This window comes from Heterodontus francisci, chromosome 19 (assembly GCF_036365525.1).
Source record: "Heterodontus francisci isolate sHetFra1 chromosome 19, sHetFra1.hap1, whole genome shotgun sequence".
NCBI classification, from domain to species: Eukaryota; Metazoa; Chordata; class Chondrichthyes; order Heterodontiformes; family Heterodontidae; genus Heterodontus; species Heterodontus francisci.
Genome location: NC_090389.1, coordinates 38081240 through 38097226, shown reverse-complemented (window position 1 = coordinate 38097226; position 15987 = coordinate 38081240).

Genomic DNA, 15987 nt, shown 5'->3' with positions numbered 1-15987 from the left:
AACATACAAAATTCTTACAGGCTCGACAGGGTTAATGCAGGAAGGATGTTTTCCCTGGCTGGGGAGTCCAGGACCAGGGGACACAGTCTCAGAATAAGGGCAGGTCATTTAGGACTGAGATGAGGAGGAATTTCTTCACTCAGAGGGTGGTAATTCTTTGGAATTCTCTGCCCAGAGGGCTGTGGAGGTTCAGTCGTTGAGTATGTTCAAGACTGAGATCAACAGATTCCTACATATTACAGAAGACCTGTAGTGGATCAATCCAGTTTCTGCGGCTTGTCATTAAGTAGAAGCAAAAATAAAAGCAAAATACTGCAGATGTTGGAAATCTGGAATAAAAACAGAAAGTGCTGGAAATACTCAACAGGTCTAGCAGCATCTGTGGAGAGAGAAGCACAGTTAACATTTCAGGTTAATGACCTTTCATCAGAACTAAGATCACAGAGATCATTTTAATAAATATTTTTGCACCTACTCCAGTGCCTCTGCATCTTTTTTTAATAATATAGTGACCAGCGCGGTTTAAGTTTCTCCAAGTGTGGTCTAACCAAAGTTTAATACAAGTTTAACTAACTTCTCTGTTTTTCAGTTCTATCTCTCCGGAAATTAATCCCAATGCTTTGTTTGTTTTTTTGTTAAAGGACTAACCTGTCAGTACTTTGAGTGACCTGTACACAAAATTTCCTGTTTCCCGACACCATTTAGACTCTCATTTTCTGAGGAGTATGCGACCTTCTTATTTTTCCTACCAAAATATACCAGCTCTAACTTATCTATATGGAACCTCATTTGCCAACTACATGCCCATTTTGCAAGTTTATTAATGTCTTCCTGTATTTTGTTGACTTCTGCTCTGCATTAAATACACCCCCCAATTTGATATCATCCACAATCTTTGAAATTGTACTTAATAGAACATAAATCTGATAAAAACAATGCAATAATAATACTCCAATCACAATGCCAACCCTTAATGGTGGATGCTTGGAGTTTCCTCTCTAAGAATACACTTCATAAAGCTCTAGTTAGGCCCAAATGAAGTACTGTGTCCAGTTCTGGTCACCACACTTTAGGAAGGATGTGAGGGTCCTTGAGAGGAGATTAACCAGGGATGGGGGATTTTAGTTACAAGGTTAGGTTGGAAAAGCTGGAATTGTTCTCCTTAGAGATTGAGGGGAGATTTGAAAGAAGTTTACAGGCTTAGATGAGTTAGACAAGGGAAAACTACTCCCATTAACTGATGATACAAGGACTAGGGGACACAGATTGAAGGTTTTGGGCAAGAGATGCAGGGGGAATGTGAGGAAGAACTTTTTTACACAGCGAGTGGTAATGACCTGGAACTTACTGCCCACAAGGGGGATGGAAGTGGAAACAATCAATGATTTCAAATGGAAATTGAGTGGACACTTGAAGGAAATAAACTTGCAGAGCTACAGGGATCAAGCTGGAGCATGGGACTGACTGAATTACTCCGTGGAGAGCCGGCAGGGACTTGATGGGCCAAATGACCTCCTTCTTTGCTGTAAATGAGCCTATGACTCATAATTGGCAACTATTTTACAAGCATAGGTAAAGCAAATGATTGACATGTGTACCAATTCAGGCTGTTTACTGCCTGTGCAGAGTAGAATCATTTACATCAAGTGGCTGGCATAATAATTGTTAATGACTACAATAGAATTCCAGTTGGAAGTTCTGGTGGAAATGTTGTACTGTTCAGCTCTGGATTCAATGGAGGATTCTAGGTAGACTTTTTCCCCCTCAAAACTGGCTTATAATCTACAGAATGAGTCCTTCCACCTGCCACCTGGAAGATAACTCCTAAGTCGATTAACTACTTTACTGTGGTGACATGGTGCAGATTAATTCTAACTGGTTTTAAAAAGAGCTGAACTAAAAAGATCAGATGTACTCAGAAAATGGTGAAGTGTTATCAGAAAATATATGCAGTATCGAGACTGCTGTCTCCACTACAATATCCTGACCATGAAGAAAGCTGGTACCTAGCTCAGCAAGTGTCACTTCTGGGAAAACTAAAACAGATTATGGGAGAGCATCATTAAATACCCATAAGCTGTGTCAAGGTTAAACTGCTGGGAACTCACTCCGAACTGTTGAAAGCTGTGTTGGCAGAAGTTTCACTCACAGGCTTGGCTTGCATTTATATAGTACCTTGTCACATCTCTCAAAAATGGATGATTTTCAAGTGCATGATTGTTGCTATGTCAGCAGACTTTACTTGATAACTAAAGCAGGGTGATTACTCATGAGGGCTCATGGAATTGGGGTAGTATATTAGCATGAATAGAGGATTGGTTGAAGGACAGAAAACAGAGAGAAGGAATAAACAGGTCATGTTCAGGTTGGCAGGCTATGTGGGTGTCATAAGGATCAGTGTTGGGGCCTCAGCTATTTACAATTTATATTAATGACTTAGATGAAGGGACCAAGTTTAAGGTATCCAAGTTTGCTGGCAATAAAAAGATAAGTGGCAATTAAGAACAGAATTTTACGCCCCTCCGGAAGCAGGATAGGAGGCGGTGGGTGGGCATAAAATAGGGTGGGAGCCGAGGTTGGGGGGGGGGGGTGGGAGGTGGAGCGTGCCATGCCTATCGCCTACTTGCCCCTTGCTGCTATTTTACCAGCAGTGAGGGAGGGAGTAGGTGGCCCGCCCACCCTTAGGCCTATTGAGGCCCTTAATGACCAATTAATGGCCACTTGAAGGCCTCTTCCCCTCCCCGTTGAAATTTTACCACCATCAGGCACTTTGGCAGCTGAGGAGGCCGTCTAGTAATACATGGCCACCTCCTTGTGGGCTGGGGGGGGGGTCTTGCTGATCGGGATCCCTGTGCCACATGGAGGGCCCCCCAGCAGCATGGGCTATCCCTGCTGAAACAAGCCTCCCTGCCCTACACTCTGATTACCACCCCGCCCCTCCTCCTCCCTTACTGGGACCTAGCCGATTGTCCCCAGCGAGTGCCCACACGCTGACCTCCATTCCGGGGCCTTCTCCATTGTTGCTGGTCCTGGCCAGCTTCAGTCCCAGCACGGGCCACCGCTCCCGGTGGCACTACTAGGGTCGAAGAACTGCCAGCCCTCTGATTGGCCAGCAGTTATTGGAGGTGGGTCTTGCTGCCTCAGATGGGTAGAAGCCCTGACTACAGCCAATCAGCAAAATAGCAGCATGCCCAGCAGAGGCAGGCTCGCCCCCAGCTTTCCAGCTGGTGGGCGGGGCCACCGCCTCATCGTTAAATTGCGGCAAAGGAGTCTGCAAAAGGATATAGAGAGGTTAACTGGGTGGCAAGAAGGTGGCGGATGGAGTATAATGTGGAGAAATGTGAGGTTAATCACTTTGGTAAGAAGAATAGAAAAAAAAATTAAATGGTGAGAAATATTAAATTTTGATGTTCAGAGGACTTTGGGTGTTTGTACATGAATCATCAAAAGTTGACAAGCATGTACAGCAAGCAACTAAGAAAGGAAATGGCCTTTATTGCAAGAGGATTAGAGTACAATTGGAAGGAAGTCTTGCTGCAATTGTGCGGGGTTTTGATGAAACCACTCCTGGAATACTGTGTGCAGTTTTGGTCTCTGTATCTCAGAAAGGATATACTTGTCTTGGAGGTGGTGCAACAAAGATTCAATAGATTAATTCTTGTGATGATAGGATAGTCCTATGAGAAGAGATTGAGTAGATGGGCCTATACTTTCTGTACTTTAGAAGACTGAGAATTGATCTTATTGAAACATACTAGATTCGAAGAGGGATGGACAGGGTAGATGCAGAGAGACTGTTTCCCCGGTTAGGGAATCGAGAACTTGGGGGCACAGTCTCAAGATAAGGTGTTGGCTGATCAGGCCTGAGATTAACTTAAAATTTAATCATTCGGAGGGTTGTGAATTTTTGGAATTCTCTGCCCCAGAGGGCTGTGGATGCTCAGTCGTTAAGTATATTCAAGGCTGAGATTGATAGATTTTTGGACTCTAAGGGAATCAAGGGATATGGATAGGGCAAGAAAGTGGAGTTGATGCTGAAGATATACCATAATCTCATTGAATGGTGGAGCAGGCTTGAGGGACAGTACGATCTACTCCTGCTCCTATTTCTTATGCTTCACTGCCCCAAAATAAACAGAGGTTATGTAAAATGTGCCTGCAGGTTATCACCAAAAATCCACACATAATGCATATTGATATTACCTATGAATAGTCAATTATTAAATGCTGACTGAAATTACAATGAACCAATAAAGAAGTGAAATCAGTTGAATTATAACATGACTGTCATTCCTTTTAAGGACCCATTAACCATATTTGAAAGCTCTTTTATTTAATGTACCCAATTGTAAATGATGGCAGCATTGTATGTAAAAGCAGGAGGCTGATTAGACTAACTTAATGACCGACGGTTACATTTTCATGAAAGAGAATGAAGAGAATTGTGTGGAAGTTTAATTGTTGAATGCTGAACAGCAGCTAATGAGCCTCCTGTATGTATAGATCCTTGTTGCCTGTCTATGCCCAAATCAGATACAATATTCTAAACATGATTCCACAAACCTATCTCTGACTGGATCATTGTAGTCAAATAAGAAATGAACTGAATGGTATTATAAATGCTGTTCTAATGACTCGGGTCTGACAGTTCAATACATGGACATCCACGGCAATGTAAGATTTATGCTTCTTTCCTCCTCACAGTTACTTCTCTCCTCTATCACTCCTGCAATAACCGAGTTGGACACAAATTTAACACTCCTTCACAGCTACCCCTTAATGTTATCTGTCAACTCAAATATTTGCTTCTTTACTGCATGGAAGATACCAAAATATTAGGTTTTCCCCATAGGAGTGGGTGTGCCTAACTCTGTGAGTTGAACAATTAGTATGCTGATTGATGGAAATTATTAAATGCACCTCCAGGAAACCAGGCAAAATTCAATAATCGTCAATGGGCGGCACAGTGGCTAGCACCGCAGTCTCACAGCTCCAGGGACCCGGGTTCGATTCTGGGTACTGCCTGTGCGGAGTTTGCAAGTTCTCCCTGTGACCGCGTGGGTTTTCGCCGGGTGCTCCGGTTTCCTCCCACAGCCAAAGACTTGCAGGTGATAGGTAAATTGTCCATTGTAAATTGCCCCTAGTGTAGGTAGGTGGTAGGGAATATGGGATTACTGTAGGGTTAGTATAAATGGGTGGTTGTTGGTCGGCACAGACTCAGTGGGCCAAAGGGCCTGTTTCAGTGCTGTATCTCTAAATAAATAAATGCAACCTAATAAAAAATTATCAGTGGGTAAATATTGATAATGGTGATGCTGTTTCTTAGCATGCACAAATCTGTAGTTAAAGCTGCTATGTTACTATAGCACACGTATGTTTACTTTTTAATCACCATATTTCAAGATGAGATGAGAATAGTGGTGAGGCTATCAGTGCTCACAGATATAATGGAGGAAATCTGGCAGCAACTTCTGGAGTATGTACATGCACAGTTAAATGTGGAAATCCAGAAGTTTCTATCAGAGATACCCTGCTCCTTCACAGGGTGCACTGTTGCAGTTCTCGTTGATAGAGTAAGTATTGAAAAGACTGCAATGAAGTGAACTTGATGTATTTGCTCACTAGAACCCCACTAAAACTGATAGTGCATTTAAGGGTAGGTGAATTTTAATGGAGTGGTAAGTGATAACTACTGCTGAACAAACTCTCTGGCCCTGAAAAAATTATAAATGTGCAGTCCCATTCCCTCAGAAGAGTTTTAAATCTCCAAGACTAATTTATATTTAAATTTATTCTGTCTCTCTCTTTTATCTCTCCCCCTTAATTCCATCTGTATTTTCTAATCTATGGCCAGAGTTTTACATTGCAGTGGAGGCCTTAACCACTGGCTAAAAAGTCAGGTCCGAGCCCTCCTCTGCCTGGAACCCATGCAGTGATTTTGCATGGCTCAGGCCCTTAATTGGCCTTGGTTGAGACTTCTGCCCTTCTGAAGCAGGAAGACCCACCTCCAAGAGCTGCTGGTCAATCAGAAGGCAGTTCTTCAGACCCAGCAGTGCCACTAGGAGCAGTGGCCACTGTTGGGACTGCACCCAGCATGAGGAGCAAGAGGGATCCCAACCCTGAAAAAGGTAAGTAGGGTTTTGGGCCTTGCCAGGAACAATCGTCTGGGCCCTGGCGAGGTGGGTGTGGGTAGATCAAGAGAGTGGGGAGAGGTGCTCCAGCGGGGTCGGCTTGTGCCACTGGGGTGGCTTCCTTCTGTGGGGAACAGGGTGCATGATCAGGAGGGCTCCCCTCTCCGAGTGCACAAGGATGCTGCCTAGTGTTACCAGGCAGCCTCCCCAGCTGGAGAAATGCCCACCGCCGCTGGTAAAATACCAATGGCGGCAGGAGTAGGCCCTTAGGTGCCAATTACTTGGTGACTTAAGGGCCTCAATTGACCTGGGGTGGGTGGGCTGTTTGTCACCTCCCTCACGGCTAGTTAAAATAGCAGCGGAGATGGGTAGGCGACGGGAACTGCACCACCCAACAGCTCCCCCCCCACCTCCCACTCAATTTTATAACCCCTGCCTCTATCCCGCTCCTGGGGCAGGTGGGGGCATAAAATGCTGGACTATATTTCAGTTTCTGTGCAGAGAGAGATTAACAGTAATTGTGCATCAGCGAGTAAGGTCCATGCAGGGAATAGTAGTAAAAAAAAAATGAAATTAATGGTTCTTTATCTGAATTTGCAGAACATCTGCAATAAGGTAGATGAACTAGCGGCACAAATAGAAATGAATGGTTTAGATCTAATTGCAATTACAGAGACATGGTTATAAGGTGACCAAGGTTGAGAAACAAATATTCCAAGGTACACAATATTTCAAAAAGACAGATGGAATGGCAAAGGAAGAGGAGTAGCCCTGATAGTAAAGGATAACATAGGGCATTATTGAGAAAGGACCTTGGCTCAGAAGATGATGAATTAGAATCAGTATGGGTGGAGATTAGAAATAGCAAGAGTCAGAAATTGCTGGTGGGAGTAGTTAATTGGCCCCCGAACAGGAGTTATACCATTGGACAGAGCATTAAACAAGAAATTATTGGAGCTTATAACAAAGGCAATATAATAATTATGGGGGACTTTAATCTTGATGCAAACTGGACTAACTAAATTGGCAAGCGTGGTCTAGAAGATGAGTTTGTGGAATATTTTCATGACAGTTTCCTCTAGCAACACATTGTGGAACAAACTAGGGATAAAGCTATTTCAGATCTAGTATTGTGTCATGAGGCAGGGTTAATTAGTAATCTCATAGTATGAAAGCAACATGCTCCAATCACAAACAAGAATCTTAAACTTAAACAAAGCCAATTACACAGGTATGAGGAGAGAGCTGGCTGAGACTGATTCAGTAGACTAAAAGATATGCAGTAAATAAACAGTGGGAGACATTTGAAAAAACAATTCAAAATGTTCAATAAAAATACAGGTCCGATATCCAAAATCAAGCTATCCAAAAACTGGACATTTTTGAAAATTGTCAAAACCCATTTTGCTTAGATAAATTCTTATTTTTAAACTTTACATAGAGTATGTAAAAATGTTGTTCTGTTGAGGAAATGGTTATTATAATAGGAATAAAATGTGGCATTATTTTTATGAAGATTAACTAAAGCAAGACTAAAGCTAAAATGATTACATAGCCAGCACACTACATGATAAATCTGTTGAGATTAAGCTGAGGCTGTATAATGTATTGGTCAGACCTCCACTGGAGTACTGTGTGCAGTTCTGGTAACACACTACAAAAGGGATGTTCATGCATTGGAGGAGCGAGCCACAATGAGGATGATCCCAGGTATAAAAGGGGATGAACTCAGAGGCAAGATTAGGGAAACTTAATCTTGACAGTTTAGTGTCCAAAATCCAGGAAAATCTGGAATCCGGCATGGTCTTGGTCCCAAGGGTGCTGAATTTTGGATATCGGACCTGTACATTCCAATGAAAATAAAAACTCCGCAAAAAAGATCGATTCATGGCTTACTCAAGAAGTTAAGGATATTATTAGATTAACAGAAGAAGCTTATAATGTTGTAAAGAATAGTAGCAGGTCTGAGGATTGGCAGTGTTTCAGAAACCAGCAAAGGGCCACCAAAAAGGTAATAAAAAGGGAAAAAATAGAATACAAGAGTAAACTAGCTAGCAATATTAAAACAGATTGTAAGAGCTTAAACAAAGCTCTATAAGACCGGGTGAGGAAGGGGTCTCAGGCACCCTTCTCGCCCCTTTCCTGGTTTGGCCGTAACAGGGTTCAACTTTTAAAATAGTGTTTTTATCTTCACCTCAATGAGTCCTTGCTCTCTGCTCTCTAATTGTAATTGTAAAAGAACCAATCAAATAGGCTTTCTCAGGTTTAAACAAGAAAGGTGTAAGTTTATTAATCTTAAAACTCTAACTCAGTTAAAACTACTAAAAATATGTGACGCAACCATACTAGCATGCATACGTGATAAACGCACACACAAATAGATACAGAGGAGGAGAAAGAATTAAAGGGGGGAGGGTTTGAAGAAGTAGATGGAATTTATTTACTGATTTGATTTAGATGTAAAGGTCTTGATTGGAGTTAAGTCTTGCAGTTCTCGTTGGGGCCCAGTGCACACTTTCAAACTTGTTTTGCTGGTAACAGAGGCTGCAGGGGTCTTCTGTCTTGAGGCTTAAATTGCTTCTATGGGTCCCTGGAACTTTGCATGAGAGAAAGAGAGAGAAAGAGAGACCTTGCTTCTCTTTGGTCTTCAAAATTGCAGTCTGTCTAAAATCTTACTGTGATGCACAATTCAATCAATTCCCAGGTTGGCCAGCAGGTTAGTCATGTGACCAGCTCTTTGTTTGACACAGCATTTCCTGCGAGGATAGTTGATTCTTCAAAGTTTACTCGACACACTCAGTGGGGGGGGGGAGGGTAGAGTGCTGGCTCTTACATGGACAATGACTCTCAATGTCTTTTGCTCATCACTATTGACAAAACCCATCAGGAAGCACTCCCATTGTTTCTCCAGGCAACTATCTCTCAGAATACAAATGTGCAGGCATGTTTTCAGCCGCTGCTGTGTGGTCCTTTTAAACAAGTTATGTTCAATGTCCAGTAAATGTTCAAATAGTGTTCCATATGCCGAAATTAATATGTTTCCATTTGACAGGTGTGTTTTCTGTCACAGTATATAAAAAGGAAGAGAGTAGCTAAAGTAAACACTCATCCCTTACAAGCAGAGACAGGTGAAATTATTGGGAATGAGGAAATGGCAGAGACATTGAACAATTATTTTGTGTCTGTCTTCATAACAGAAGACATAAGTTGCTTACCAGAAATAGAGGTAATCTAGGGGCAAAAAGAGAGAGAAATTAAGGAAATATCAATAGAGAAAAGTGTTGGAGAAACTTAAGGGACTAAAATCCAACAAATTCCCAGGACCTGATGGCCTACATCCTCGGGTTCGAAAAGAGATAGCTGCAGAGATAGTGGATGCACTGGCTACGATTTTCCAAAATTCCCTGGATTCTGGAACAGTCCCAGCAGATTGGAAGTTAGCAAATGTAACACTGCTATTCAAGAAAGGAGAGAGAGAGAAAACGGGGAACTACAGGCCAGTTAGCCTGACATCAGTCTTTGGGAAAGTGCTGGAATCTATTATCAAGGAAGTCTTAACAATGCACAATAACAAAGTCAACATGGTTTTACAAAAGGAAAATCATGTTTGACAAATTTATTAGAGTTTTTTGAGGATGTAACTAGTAGAGTAGATAAAGGGGAACCAGTAGATGTAGTATACTTGGATTTCGGGAAGGCATTTGATAATGTGCCACACAAAAGGTTAATATGCAAGTTAAGGGCTCATGGAGTTGGGGTTAATATATGAGCATGGATAGAGGATTGGTTAACAGACAGGAAGCAAAGAGCAGGCATAAATGGGGCATTTTCAAGTTGGCAGGACTAGTGGAGTGTCGCAAGGATCGGTGCTGGGCTCTCAGCTATTTATAATCTATATTAATGACTTAGGCGAAGAGACAGAGTAATGTATCTAAATTTGCTGTATGATACAAAGGTAGATCAAAATGCAAGCTGTGAGGAGGACGCAAAGAGGCTACAAAGAGATATAGACAGGTTAAGTGAGTGGGCAGCAAGATGGCAGATGGTGTATAATTTGGAGAAGTGTGGAGTTATTTACTTTGGTCATACGAGTAGAAGAGCAGAATTTTTTTTAAAGGCATGAAAGTTGTAAATGTTAATGTTCAGAGAGACTTGGGTGTGTTCGTACAAGGAAGACAGAAAGTTAGAATACTGGTACAGAAAACAATTAGGAAGGCAAATGGCATGTTGGCCTTTATTACAATGGGATTGGAGTACAAGAATAAAAAAGTCTCGCTACAATTGTACAGGGCTTTGGTGAGATGACACCTGGAATACTGTGCACAGTTGTGGTCTCCATATTTAAGGAAGGATATACTGTACAGCAAAGGTTCACTAGATTGGTCCCTGGGATGAGAGGGTTGTCCTATGATGAGAGACTGAGTAAATTGGGCTATATTCTCTGGAGTTTAGAAGAATGAGAGGTGATTTCTTTGAAACATACAAGATTCTGAAGGGGCATGACAGGGTAGAGACTAAGAGGTTGTTTCTGCTGGCTGGGGAATCTAAAACATGGGGGCACAGTCTCAGGATAACAGGACAATCATTTAGGACTGAAATGAGGAGAAATTTCTTTACTCAAAGGGTTGTGAATCTTTGGAATTCTCTACTCCAGAGGATTGTGGATGCTCCATCGTTAAATATATTTAAGGCTGAAATAGACAGATGTTTGGTCTCTCGGGAAATTAAGGGATATGGCAAGTGGGTGGGAAAGTGGAGTGGAAGATCAGCCACGATCATATTGAATGCCAGAGCAGGCTCAGTGGGGTGTATGATCTACACCTGCTCCTACTTCTTATGTTCTTATACATCACTTAAATCTAATTTATATTTCCTGCTTTAACTTCTTGGTTTGGACTCTGTGTGTCTCAGCAAGGATACAGAAATCTGATTGTTTGAAGAGTCTCACTGTTGCTTATCCTGTTCACAGACACCACAAATCCCCTATAAAAGACACCTCACTGGAAAGATGCATATTGGAGGAAATCGCGCTGAACGGCAAGCGTCATTCCTTTGCCGCTGAAAGAAAAATCTGGGCCCATATATCTACTAAATGTAATAACAATAGTGTCATCCATTTGAGGGATGAGTCTTTGGGAATCTTTGAGGTTATCCTGTCATATAAATGCGAGAACATTTGACTTCTGATCCCACAAAAGTGGTGACAAATTCAAATCTTGACAGTATTGTAATTTCTCAGCTGCCTGTACAAATCTTGGGCTCCCTGGGTGTAATTTATGTACAGCCTTTGAAATCCCAGGGCTGTACAGTGGAATCCATGGGCTGTTCTTCAAGTTCCTGAACTGTGTGTTAAAATCATAAACCATCTGTTTAAATCCCAAAGGTGTCTGTTCCAGATCTGGGTGATGTTATTTCTGCAAGTTAGAATCATACAGTGCAGATGGAGGCCATTCAGCCCACCGTGCCTGTGCTGGCTCTTTGAAAGAGCTATCTATTTAGTCCCATTACAATGGCTATGCATTTTCTTTCTTTTTCAAGTTGATACCAAATTCCTTTGTGAAAGTCACTAATTGAATCTGCTTCCTTCACTCTTTCAACAACAACTTGAATTTAAATAGCACCTTTAACATAGTAAAGCATTTTAGTCAATAATGACCGAGTGGATAAAGGCGCCAACTGAGACGTAAGAAAAAGAAGTTTCAAGATCATGGTCAGATGCTCACTTAATTGATCTCAACTGGGATCATGATAAGGGTGCTACAATTGGTTCCTGCTCCTGATTTCTGTCCAGCGGTCACTGCTGGAAAGTACATGTGAGGATGTTGATTGGGGTCCCATGATTCCCTCAAATAACCAGGTGCCCTCACTGCCTGGACTCCCACCTGGAGAACAATTACGTGGCCGATGTACTCAGTGGGAAACATAACCCAGCAAAAGTCACCAACTTAATGGAAGTAAAAATGTCACTTTCTTTAAAAAACTTTTTATCTATGCTTCTTAAAAATAAACACATTCCTGTTTAATCCATAGGCTGTCTGTTCAAATCCCAGGGAGGCCACTTGAAATTCCAGGCTGTCTGATCAAAATCCAAGGCCATTCTATTTGAATCTCAGGACTGTCTGATCATATCCCTAAGTAGTGTTATGTAGTGTAATCTGTAAGCTGTCCATTCCAATTGCAGAGCTGTCTGTTCTGGATCTGGCAACTGTCACTCATTTTGGTTTAAAATATGACCTATTTTAATCTATGTCTCTTTAATAAATACAGTTCCATCATTTTAAATCAGTTTCCAATCAATCTCTCTCTTTCTGACTACAAATGTCACGCCTAAAATTTCCCTGATGCTGTTCAAACCTCATGGACCATCTGTGTCTGACTCCAGCGTCTGCCTGTTCCAAAGCGAGGACTGAGAAGTATGATCCATTGGTTGTCTGTTCAAATTCCAGTGAAACCACTTTAAATCCCAGGGATGTTGCCAAGTCTCAGCCTAATCTTCAGTAATCCAGAAAGTGTCTGTTTGAATCCTAGATTAGCCTAGTGTGACCCTTAGGCTACCTGCTTGTTACCAAAGGGTTTATAGCATAATCAATGGGCGGTGCTTTGAATATCAGGCTGACCTATCCAATTGCCAGTGCTGCATAAATGCACTTCATAGGTGACATGTTCAAATCTCCAGACTGCCTGTTAAAATCTGTTAGCTGCCTAATGCAATTCATGGGTTGTCTGTTCAAATTACAGGAATACATGCATAAATCCCAAGAGTTGCTCAAGGTTGCTTAGTGTGATCCAGTAGTAGCCTTTTGGAATCCCAGGGCTATCTCTTTGAATCCACGGGCTGCCTGTTTAAATGTCAGAGCTGTGTAGTGTAATCCATAAATTCCCTGTTTAAACCTCAGGCTGCCTGTTCAAATCGCCAGCTGCCTGTTGCTCAGATCAATAGGCCTCCCTGTTTGAATTGCATTGCTGTCTATTCAAATGTCAGGGCTACACAGTATAATACACTGACCGTCTGTTTGAAGCCCAGGGATACCCACTTGGATTTTATGGCTGCCTCTTTGAATCCATGTGATATTGCTCAAAGCTGGAGTCATCCTGTATGTTCAGACATAAAAACAGAAAATGCTGCCAATGTAGAGCAGGCCAAACAGCATCTGAAAGTGAAAGACATGTTTTGATTATTAATCTAACGCATCTTTATGTTTTTGAAGTGTATTAACGGTATACGTTTTTCCAGCATTTTTCGATTTTGAATATCCTTGGTACTTTGTGTTGCGAGCGAGAGGCTGCTTGTTCATGTATTTGAGCTATGGGGTATAATCAGTGGGCAGCCTTTGTCGATCTCAGCTGCCTGTTCAAATCATAGGCCTGGATCTTTGAATGTCAGTGCTGCTTAGGATAATCAATAGGCTGTCTGTTCAAATCCATGACTTACAGAGTTGAATCTAAGGGCTCTTCACACCAAAGCACTATCACAGTGATGCCTCTTCAGATCCAGGGATTGCCTGTTTGATTGCACACTGTAATCTTTCTGATTTATCTAATTCACTTAGTTTAGTCCTATTGCTTGGGTGTGCACTGGAGTAAAGGCCTACTCGAGTCACAAAAAAAACCCGACCCGAACCCGACGAAACCACATCGGACCCGAGCCCGACCCGGCCTGAGTCCCTCCATCTGCCCCCCAGCCCGACCCGCCCCAACCCGACCACCGCAATGTTCCCTTTACTTACCTTCTGACTCCCAATCTTCAGGAAGCTGCAGCATGAGTGTGATGACGTCATAGAGACGCTCACTGCGCAGACTTGGAGTTTCCTTGTTTGGCGTCCCAGAGTCGCAGCTGAGGTAAGTTTTTAACTTTTAACACTTACCTTGCTGTGTGTGTCAGACCCGAACCTGGCCCGATCCAACCCAAGCCCGAAGGCCAGACCCGGAAGAGCGACCCGACCCGAACCCGACACATATCGTCGGGTCCCGTCAGGTTCGGGTCAGGTAGCAGGCCTTTACACTGGAGTGGTGCCTAAAAGAGAGTCATTCCTCCTCAGTCCAGAGAGTGAGACATTTAGGGTGCATATACACTGTAACTGTAGCATATGTGAAAAGCAGTTTCACTTCACACTAACACTTCAATCAGTTAGAGTCAGTGTCATAACCTCACATTGCTTCACTTCAGAGTTAGTTTGAACCAGGACAAGGGATGTCAATCCTCCAGGATTGTCCTGGAGACTAATCTCTAGGACGCTGCTGTAAGGATTTTTTTTATTCGTTCATGGGATGTGGGTGTCACTGGCTAGGCCATAATTTATTGCCCATCCCTAATTGCCCTTGAGAAGGTGGTGGAAATCTGCCTTCTTGAACCTCTGCAGTCCATGTGGTGTAGGTACACCTACAGTGCTGTTAGGAAGGGAGTTCCAGGAGTTTGACACAGCGACAGTGAAGGAACAGCGGTATAGTGTGGCTTGGAGGGAAACTTGCAGTTGGTGGTATTCCCATGCATCTGCTGCCCTTTTCCTTCTAGATGGTCGAAGTCGCAGGTTTAGAAGATGCTGTCGAAGGAGCCTTGGTGCGTTGCTGCAGTGCATCTTGTATATGGTACACACTGCTGCTACTGTGTGTCAGTGGTGAAGTGAGTGAATGTTGAAGAGGGTGGTGGATGGGATGCCAATCAAGTGGGCTGCTTTGTCCTGGATGGTGTCGAACTTCTTGAGTGTTGTTGGAGCTGCACCCATTCAGACAAGTGGAGAGTATTCCATCACACTCCTAACTTTTGCCTTGTAGATGGTGGACAGGCTTTGGGGAGACAGGAGGTGAGTTACGCGCCGCAGAATTCCCAGCCTCTGACCTGCTCTTGTAGCCACAGCATTTATGTGGCTGGTCTAGTTCAGTTTCTGGTCAATGGTAACCGGCAGGATGTTGATAGTGGGGGATTCAGTGATGATTATGCCATTGAACATCAAGGGGGGATGGCTAGATTCTCTCTTGTTTGAGATGGACATTGCCTGGCACTTGTGAGGCACGAATGTTACTTGCCACTTGTCAGCCCAAGCCTGAAAGTTGTCCAGGTCTTGCTGCATCTGGACACAGGCTGCTTCAGTATCTGAGGAGTCGTGAATGGTGCTGAACATTGTGTAATTATCAGCGAACTTCTGCACTTCTGACCGTATGATGGACGGAAGATCATTGATGAAGCAGCTGAAAATGGTTGGGCCTAGGACACTACCCTGTGGAACTCCTGCAATGATATCCTGGGACTGAGATGATTGACCTCCAACAACCACAACCATCTTCCTTTGCGTTACATATGACAGGGGAGACTTTTCCCCCCGATTTCCATTGACTCCAGTTTTGCTAGGGCTCCTTGATGTCACACTGAGTCAAATGCTGCCTTGATGTCAAAGGCAGTCACTCTCACCTCACCTCTTCTTCAGTTCATCTCTTTTGTCAATATTTGACCCAAGGCTGTCATGAGGTTTGGAGCTGAGTGGCCCTGGCGGAACCCAAACTGAGCGCCAGTGAGCAGGTTATTGCTGAGTAAATGCTTCTTGATAGCACTGTCGATGACCCCTTCCATCATTTGCTGATGATCGAGAGTAGACTGTTGGAGCAGTAATTGGCTGGATTGGATTTGTCCTGCTTTTTGTGGACAGAACATACCTGGGCGATTTTCCACATTGCTGGGTAGATTCCAGTGTTGTAGTATTCCAGGAAAAAAAGCATAGTACCAATAAAAAAAACTATGTTTTTAAAAAATAATATTAATACTTTGTTTAATTGTTATAAAATTATTGGGCATGGGAGAATAGGCTGTTTGACTGACAGTTAAAATTATCCAATTGAGAAATGGGCGAGAGTGTGGTTTGGG